At 39.6% G+C, this 8,545-nt stretch overlaps 1 protein-coding gene across 10 annotated transcripts in view; it reads right to left on the reverse strand.

The window, feature by feature from the left end:
- The window catches only part of LOC111871432 (titin), a 175,861-nt gene extending 167,655 nt beyond the window's left edge, over nucleotides 1-8,206 (reverse strand). For all 10 annotated transcript variants that reach the window (XM_023864536.2, XM_033754251.1, XM_033754252.1 and 7 more), the window contains exon 1: nucleotides 7,979-8,206. The gene's annotated coding sequence lies outside the window, so the exon portion shown is untranslated. The remainder of the gene's footprint in view (nucleotides 1-7,978) is intronic.
- Between the last annotated feature and the right edge of the window lie 339 nt (nucleotides 8,207-8,545).

Below are 8,545 nucleotides of genomic sequence, written 5' to 3' on the forward strand. Positions count from 1 at the left end.
CAGAAAAAAACCTTTGATTAAAACAGAGCACTAATCATGGTTACATATAGGGCCCTAAAATGTGTACACACTTTAACAGAGGTTATCGACTGACACAACCATAAAGTTGAGCCGCAATATAATGTAGGGGTGTAGTGTGATATTCTCTCAGAAGGTTGTGCTAGTTACATGAATGCCAGAGCCACTTTATCGAATGGCAGGAGAGCGAGAGAATGTTCCGGCGGAAAGGTGTACGTGTATATATGATGGCAAAAATAAATCATAAAATTGTGGGTAACAAATTGAGAAAAAAAAAGTAAAATGATGTTCTGGGGTAGAAACTTTTGAGCATTTAGTAAAAAAAAATAGATTAACGTAGTTGGGATATTCATGCAAATATGAATATAATAAGTACTGGCACCCAAATCTAGATAAAAAAGAACTGTTCGTATTGTGGCGTATTTGCTCAAAGAAAGAACTGTGGAGGCNAGATTTATTGTGATAACTGTGGCAAGCTGCTTCTGGTACCCTTAGGGGTATGAGCACCATAGTTTGAGAAACGCTGCTTTAAGAATTAAGTAAACCAGGAAATCAGTAGACAAGGTTCTTAGAACATTTACGGTATCAGTAAACGTGTGCAGTAACTTTGAGAATGTGGCATCTTGGTACTTCCAGACTTCTAGGGACTTAACCATATGAGACACATCACTCCTTTCGTCATGACACCGGAAAGTCCTTCTGGCGTGTCGTCAGTATCGTCACTGTATATTGCTTAAACGTGGTAGCTGGAAATGGGATGCATGTGCTACATTCGGCCATCATCATCACTCAAGGCAGGCGAGACCTTCCAGTCCCCAACAGAGACTTATAATGTCAGTCTCTTATCTATATATTTATCTATCTCTCCATCTATCTACCTATCTATCTACCTGTCTATGTATCTATCATTTTATCTACCTATCAATCATCTATATATGTATCTGTATCTATGTATTTATGTCTTTCTCTCTATCTATCTATGTATTTATCTATCTATATGTCTGTCTATACAGTAGAAGTCCCGATTAATTAGGGGCAAAGCTGGTGCACATGATAGAAAATTCGGATATTTGAAACAAATTCTTTCCCGCAAAAAACTGTCGTAACACTATTAAAGTGTATTATACTATTACAATAATAAAAACTAAACAGATTTTAAAGCGAAACATGAAAAATTAATATAATAAATGTAATTATAAATTAACATTTCCAAACAATGCTTGTTTAGCAGACGCATCCCTTGGTTAAGGCGATTCGGTTAATTGGTGACTCGGATAATCAGGATTCGAACAGTCGCTGTTGTATTGCATATACGTATATTGTACAATGTGATCCTGAACTATTTTCTGGGTTTCCTTTGCCTATAATTTTCAAACCGAAAACAACAAAATAAAGTCGCGCTATTTGAAGGGCTTGCATTCTGCGGCATTGACTCTATAAGTGATAAAACTTGTTGAGTTACATTTTCATATTCAGGAAGCAGTTTTATTTTGTTATTTCTGATTTGAAAATTATAGGCCATGAAAATCCCGACAATAATTTAGAACCACCTTGTATGTATGTTTGAAAAGTGTAAGTTTTGTAAGCATGTGATTTAGCACTGTCTTTCCACAATTTCGGGTTACCATAGCAACGAATAATCGAGTTTCAATTTATGTAGTAAGTCACGAGTGAACAGTCTTCTGTTTCGGTATATCGTACCTATTCTATAATATTTTGATGTATGTTAAGTGTAGTGAGGGGGTTTAATATTGGCTGCCTGTGCACGTTACTTGTGGGAGATATAGGCCGCTCCATATCTCAAGAGGTTAGCCGCTGGCTTCCCACCGCGGAGGCCCTGGTTCGATCCCAGGTCTGGTCAAGTGGGATTTGTGGTGGACAAAGTGGCGCTGGGACGGGATTTCTCCGAGTACTTCGGTTTCCCCTGCCAATCTTCATTCCACCAAATTCTCCATCAACTTTAACACCCGGGGCTGGCTACAATAGGCCAATCAGTGGCCGCCGTGCCGAGTGGACCCAGTTGGACTCCACCCCCAACTAAGCGAATTAAAAAAAAAAATTACTTGTGGGAGGTCGTGTTAAACACCGGCCTCGACGTATCATTCGATAACATGGGGAGAAAGCAGGGGAAGTTAATATTACGAATGCTGATATAACAAACAATAATATTTTCTTTTGAATTCTCAGATGATGTTACATTAGTTATTTAAAGCTCGCAATGAAACCTACAAATCTAACGCAACTGTATGCTTTTGGAGAACACTGTCGCAAGGAAAACCTGGATAAGATATAAAGTATTCTCCTTTGTGAGCAGTGAGATCAAGTGTTTTCAGGCAGTGTCTTCTACCTGACTACACAACGTCACATCCGTGAAGACTGGATCAAAAAGAAATGAGATACGTGATTATAGATTAAACGTGTCTTGCTCCATAATTGGTTTTCGGGTTTTCTTGGGTTTTGTGAACACACTGAATTTTCGAGTTCTATAGAAGGAAGGAAATATTTTGATTAGCTGAGTTATTACAAGATTATGAAAGATACTACTCGCTCCGCTCAGTTAGTGCTTTAAAGAATGAAATTAAATTAAACAGTATCTAAACATTCATTTTTTATGCTACACACAGACCGCGTATACAATACATAGATCAATCAATTAATGCAGTTTGGTGGAATGGATGTTTATTTTGAACATCACATGAAACCCGTAAATGCACTTTGTGGGAAAAGTTAAATTTACTTCTACTGTTAAAGCAGAAGGTAGTATATATAGTAATTATTTTGTTTTAAGGAATTATTAAATTTAAGTCACATCTATTGAAAAATATCGCTGAATGGTTGATTGCTTGGTAACAAAAAAAAAAAAAGGACTCTAGTAGTGTGAAAACAGGAACACTTCAGGGGTTACGTTTTATGATCTCAACTGAAACCTTAGATTACAAAGTGGAGTCGATATGGAGATAGATATAATGTTCACTTGTGCTACAAGCGGTGTGAACTTGACACTCTCTCAAACGGGAGCGATTTACTCGGTCAAGGATTTTCGTGAAGAAAAGTAGAGCGAGCGGGGGGCGGCGGGCGGCGGCGTAGCAGAGTGGCGGTTTCTACTGCCGCCCTGATCAATGGCGAAGGGGCAAGGAAGACAAAAGACAGACGGGTCCATAGGTTTGAACCCGACCTCAACGAGACGACAGAGATCATGATGCATTTTAGTCCGTCACAGCGCTGGCTATGAAGATGCTATCGTCTAACATGACACCATGTAGTCAAAGAGAAATTTATTAATGATTCAGAGGAACACAGCCACCATCTGCAGGTTCCAGTGTAAGGCAAACAAGAAACCAACAAGAAGACAGGGAACACTACGAGGTACTACCTCTTTTTGCTTGAAGCCTGCTTTTATTGGTTGATTATTCAGATTACTCTTAGATCCTAAAGATGGAAGCAGTACGTTCTTTCGAAACGTCTGTGAATTTCCATCGGCCTGCAAATTGACATCAAGCATGAGTCATACCTGGACTTATGATCCATTTAATTAACACCTATTAGGCTTATGCACCGACGTTTCGGACTTATGATTTGAAACCCGAATTGAGGAGTTACGCCGTGTTGCAATGGTTCGGTGACCCGAAACATAACGCTTAAGGACCCAAAGTAGAATATTAACTTAGTAACGCTTTAAATGCTTAATAATGCTCTGTTGCTTGATAACATTTCACTGACCTGACAGTAAAAACTATGGAAATGTTCGTATTAAGGATTAAAATACTGACAAAATGGGTCCCACTTTTGAGCTCCAGGAACGTAACCCTGTACGTCTCAAGTTAAGGTGAATACGACTACTGAATTTATTTCCTCCACTTCGGACTTAGTTCAGAGCTCAGAACCATTCATGCTTCGTTTTGCTGTATGTGCAGTCAGTCGTTAGCAATCAACTGAAATCCAGTGGAGCATTTGAGGAATATAAGAAACAGAGGCGTTTATCATGATTTTGTATTAAGTACCTGAATAACAATGCATAACGCATCCTACGAAACCTGAAATATGCCTACAAGTAAAAATATGAATACAAAATTCAATTCCTACCTCACAGAAAACATATCGAGTCTCCGTTAAATAGACAAGTTACTGCTGTATGGAAACCTGTATTTATTCTTATAAGCATTTCTGCTGTTATCATGTCCTACTTAACATAATAACACGAATGATAACATGTGACGGCTTGCTCACAGCATTCAGATATGTAATCAGAAAACCCCGTGTAACGCGGCCAACAAAAGAACTTCGGTTATTTAGTAGCGAAGCTCTCAATAATCACGACAACAGAGGAAATACTGAAGACGTCTCCTAGGCAACGGATACAGAAGTGGGCAGATACATCGGACACGCAAAAAGAGAACCTTCAAGGTTGTGATCTCCATACGATTCGACCAGAACCTACCTCAGGGAGAGAGATGACCAACAGAAAACAGAATACGACAGAAGAATCCAGAAAGATATACACGTATTAGATAAGACTGGAGGTCAGTGCAAGATCCAGACAACAGTTAGAGATGCTTCAGAAGGAGTCAAATGTGCGAACTGTTGTAATCAAATGAAATTGTAATTGAGACGCATAATGAATCCAGTCAATCACATCTAGGACTCACGATATCAGTGATGCTTACACGTGACAATATGTACATATTTCATAAAATGTTATCAAAGACGTGGTTCGCCTCCGACTAGTGACGAGATCAAGAAAATGTGGAAGTATACAGCCACTCCCCCACACGCCTTCATGGCGTAGTGCTGAATTAGTTGAGTACAAGGACTTTACCTTAAGACGTGACGAGGACCCTCATCACATTTCTTGACGTTGTGATCATCATCATCATAAATGAGGACACCGAAAAGGTTAGTTTAAGCGATAACGCTACTGTCCATATGAAGGCGCACTGTCGTAAGCCCGCATGGGACACCTAATGTCATGACGTGCTTTCCTGGTCTTCTTCGGGTCCCTTCAGGTTAGTACATTAAATAAGTCACGACCACTTCCTTAAATATCACTTTCGTTATTCAACATCAGATAATTACACACAATATGGAACATGGCTTGACAGAGTCGTTGAATACATTGCGAATATATGCAATTTAAAAATACATTCTGTGAACAGAAAACTCTGTTTTATATTATCAGTACACGTGGTATATAGCGTAACCACTGAACTCTGAAATGTGAGAAACTATGATATCAAGAATAACATTTGCAAACATTCAATATACACGTAAATTCCGATTAGGCTAAAGCTACGAACCACGCGTACTGATTCCCGCTTACTCTCTACTGTACAGTGTTAACCGCCTAATTTAACAGTACAAGTCTGCATTTTGTCCACAGAGTTTCGTATAACTCTTAGAAGAGTGATGATTTCATTAACTTTTTTAATTTCGTTTAATATATAAAAGTTAAGTTCGTACTTCACAGGAAACACATTACGTCACCGCTAAAAAGACCAGGCGGTTAAAGCTGTTTAAGGAAACAGTCGCTGTTTTTTGAAGACCATACGGAACACACAAATGAACTCTGTGGACAGAATGCAGTTTTACTGTTACAGCAAGTGGCACATACAGTAAACACTGGGCTTTAAAGGGTGGGGTACGCGGTAGCGTAGTTTGTTGAGGCATTATGCTATAAGCCGGAAGGTCGCGGGTTCAATTCCCGATGAAGTACTTCAATATTTTCAATTTATCTAATCCTTCAAGCCGCACTATGGCCCAGGGGTCGACTCAGTCTCTAACAGAAATGAGTACCAGGAATCTTCCTGGGGGTAAAGGGCGGACGGCGCGTAAGGCTGACAACCTCACCGTCATCATTGAGCCAATTGTCTATAAGATATGGGAGCCTCGACGTCTCACAACCCTTTGGACTTCCGCGGTCTGTTACAGAGACAGCTTTACTTTAAAGGGTTAAATGATATTAACGGACTGGTCTAGACAATGGAAATGCAGACTTTTCTGTGTGGTGTGTGGTAAATATTATTACATGGTTTTCATGTTTCTGACTTAAGGAATGCGTAAAAAGTGAAATGGGACTGCTTATAAAATGAAGCAGTATGGCGTCAATAGCATGCTTGTAGTGCCGATGATAATCATTGTCGCTGAAATGTCTAAATATAATTGTAAAAACATTTGAACACTGCTATGATCCTACCTGTTCCTGTTGCTCCCACTTGGAGCACAGGGCATCAGTGCAATGCTTCGCTTCACTTCAGTTTCTTAGGACTTCTTGGACGGGAGATCAGACCGTCACAAGGTCGCTACCTACACACAGAACAACACACACACAAAATAAACGCAAACATCAATGCCTTGAGTGGGATTCGAACCCACGATCCCAGCGTTTGAGGGGGCGAAGATAGTTCATGTCTTAGCCCGCGAGGCCACTGTGATTTGCACTGCTATGACTAAGTACGGGAAAATGAATCTCTGTAATAAATAAATTAACAAAGAAATATCCAGTTTTCAAATAAACACAATTAAAATCATATACGACTTATGTCCCCGCTAACTAAACCAGTTTGTTCACATTCTCATCTGTCCGATGATTTACACCTAGATGTGACTTTTATTAGAAATCACTGTAATGTCAGACATATTCCAGTTTCTAGATTCGCGAAACAGGAACGATTTGTACGTCTTTCAAAGGGACGTTAACATTAAGTCATACACAGCTACGGAAACTCACAACTACATTTGTGTAAAGAATCAAACTAATTTAGTAAAGCCAAACTGTGTTTGGGCACCTGACAGATGCTCAAATACTGAACAAATTCCCTACTTTTTATTGAACCCCGACGGTTCATTGCCGTGTTCACAAGACCTCTCCACTTGTCCATATCGTAAGCCTGATCAATCCAATTCATGATTTCCAATCAAATTTCTTTCGAATCCATTTTAACTTCACCTTCCCGTCTGCAACTGGTTTTTGTAGTGGTCTTTTACCCTTCATGTTTTCCTACCAGATCTTTCTATGTATTTTCTACACAAATCTGAAAAAGAGACGTCCCTTTCAAGTAAATACATAATATTCGAAACTGATACCTTCCAAATGCGAAAAAAAAACACTAAAAACTGCACTTATTTTTCAATTCACGTTACTAAAAATATTACAATACATTTTGCTTAGAGTTCTTTTTTATATTTAAAATGCAAGAATATATAATTTGAGCTCAAATCTCTTTTGAAACACGTTCTGAGAATATAGCAGAATATTTCAATAACTTTCAAAGTGATGCTACTGACAGTCAAACCATGACTATGGCTAATCGAGGATTTGCTCCTTAGTTTCTTTCAATTCTGCAAAAACTGAGATAAATATTAACTTCAGCATCGAAAATTAAAAAAAAAAATACTATAATTTATAATTTATCGACAGCCTATTTGTTCCTGTTTGCTTATATCTCGGTCTATACGTTTAAACCCCTTAAAAGAGTAATCTTTCTGAACTACATTTTAACAGCACTACAGAAACCCAACTTCGATTACATCTATTAAAATTAATTAAAAAATATGAAATGTCGGCCAAATAACCACAAATATAATAAAAATAAACCGACAATGTGAAGAGTAGTATCTTCTGGGAGGTGGCGCCCTTACTAGCGTCGAAAAGTAAGCCAAGGACGGAGCATCACCGTCGAGAAGATAATAACCTTCACAGTTACCGCTGTGAACACCTCAAATCTCACAGACCGGTGACATATTTGTTCTATAACCGTATTTGACGATATTAATGTCATTTAGTTGAATATGGAATAAAATAACAGATAAATGTTTTAGCTTTAAGACATTTTTGTGGAATTCGAAAAAAGATTTTATTCTCAATTCTGAACAGTAATTTAAACTGCAGTAGTATACGCTTCCAGTATCAAGTAATACGGCGCTGCAATGTGGAGACCATAAAAGCAAAGTTGCAGGTACTCACAGTGTCACGGAGGATGCGAGAGCGACCGGCAGAAAACGGCCACTCACTGCGTCTGCCCACAGCCAACTGACTTCACAGCGAAGTGTACGTAGACGCGCGGTTCCTGTTAACCAACCCGGCCCCTCACAAGAGCAAGCATGAGCAAGAACAGTCCTGTGAATCCAAAGCCCTTGTCTCCTCTTTTTGTACCGAAAACCTCCCCCCGGAAAGCGACCCAAACCAACACACTGACAAACCAGAAATGAACTCCAGAGAATCGGTGCGCCACAACTTTAAATACTGAGGGGTGGTGGGGGGAGAAGAATCGGGGAGGGTACCTCGCCTTGCGCTAGAGGTTCCCCTTCATGGTTGTCTTGAGCAATTGCATCCTATACGCGCGTTGGTGAGGAGAGACGGCTGTGATTGGGCAGAGTGCAGCCGAGTGGGCAAGAGAACAAATCGCCAGGAATGCGAAAGAAGCGAGCTGAAACAGCAAAGACGTCCCGTCGAAGGTAGTCAGTGTTGGGAACCGTCCTCTTTTGACAGAGGACATCGGTGTCCCCGGTGAATCTCGCTTCTCTGCCCTCC

This window comes from Cryptotermes secundus, unplaced genomic scaffold (assembly GCF_002891405.2).
Source record: "Cryptotermes secundus unplaced genomic scaffold, Csec_1.0 scaffold323, whole genome shotgun sequence".
NCBI classification, from domain to species: Eukaryota; Metazoa; Arthropoda; class Insecta; order Blattodea; family Kalotermitidae; genus Cryptotermes; species Cryptotermes secundus.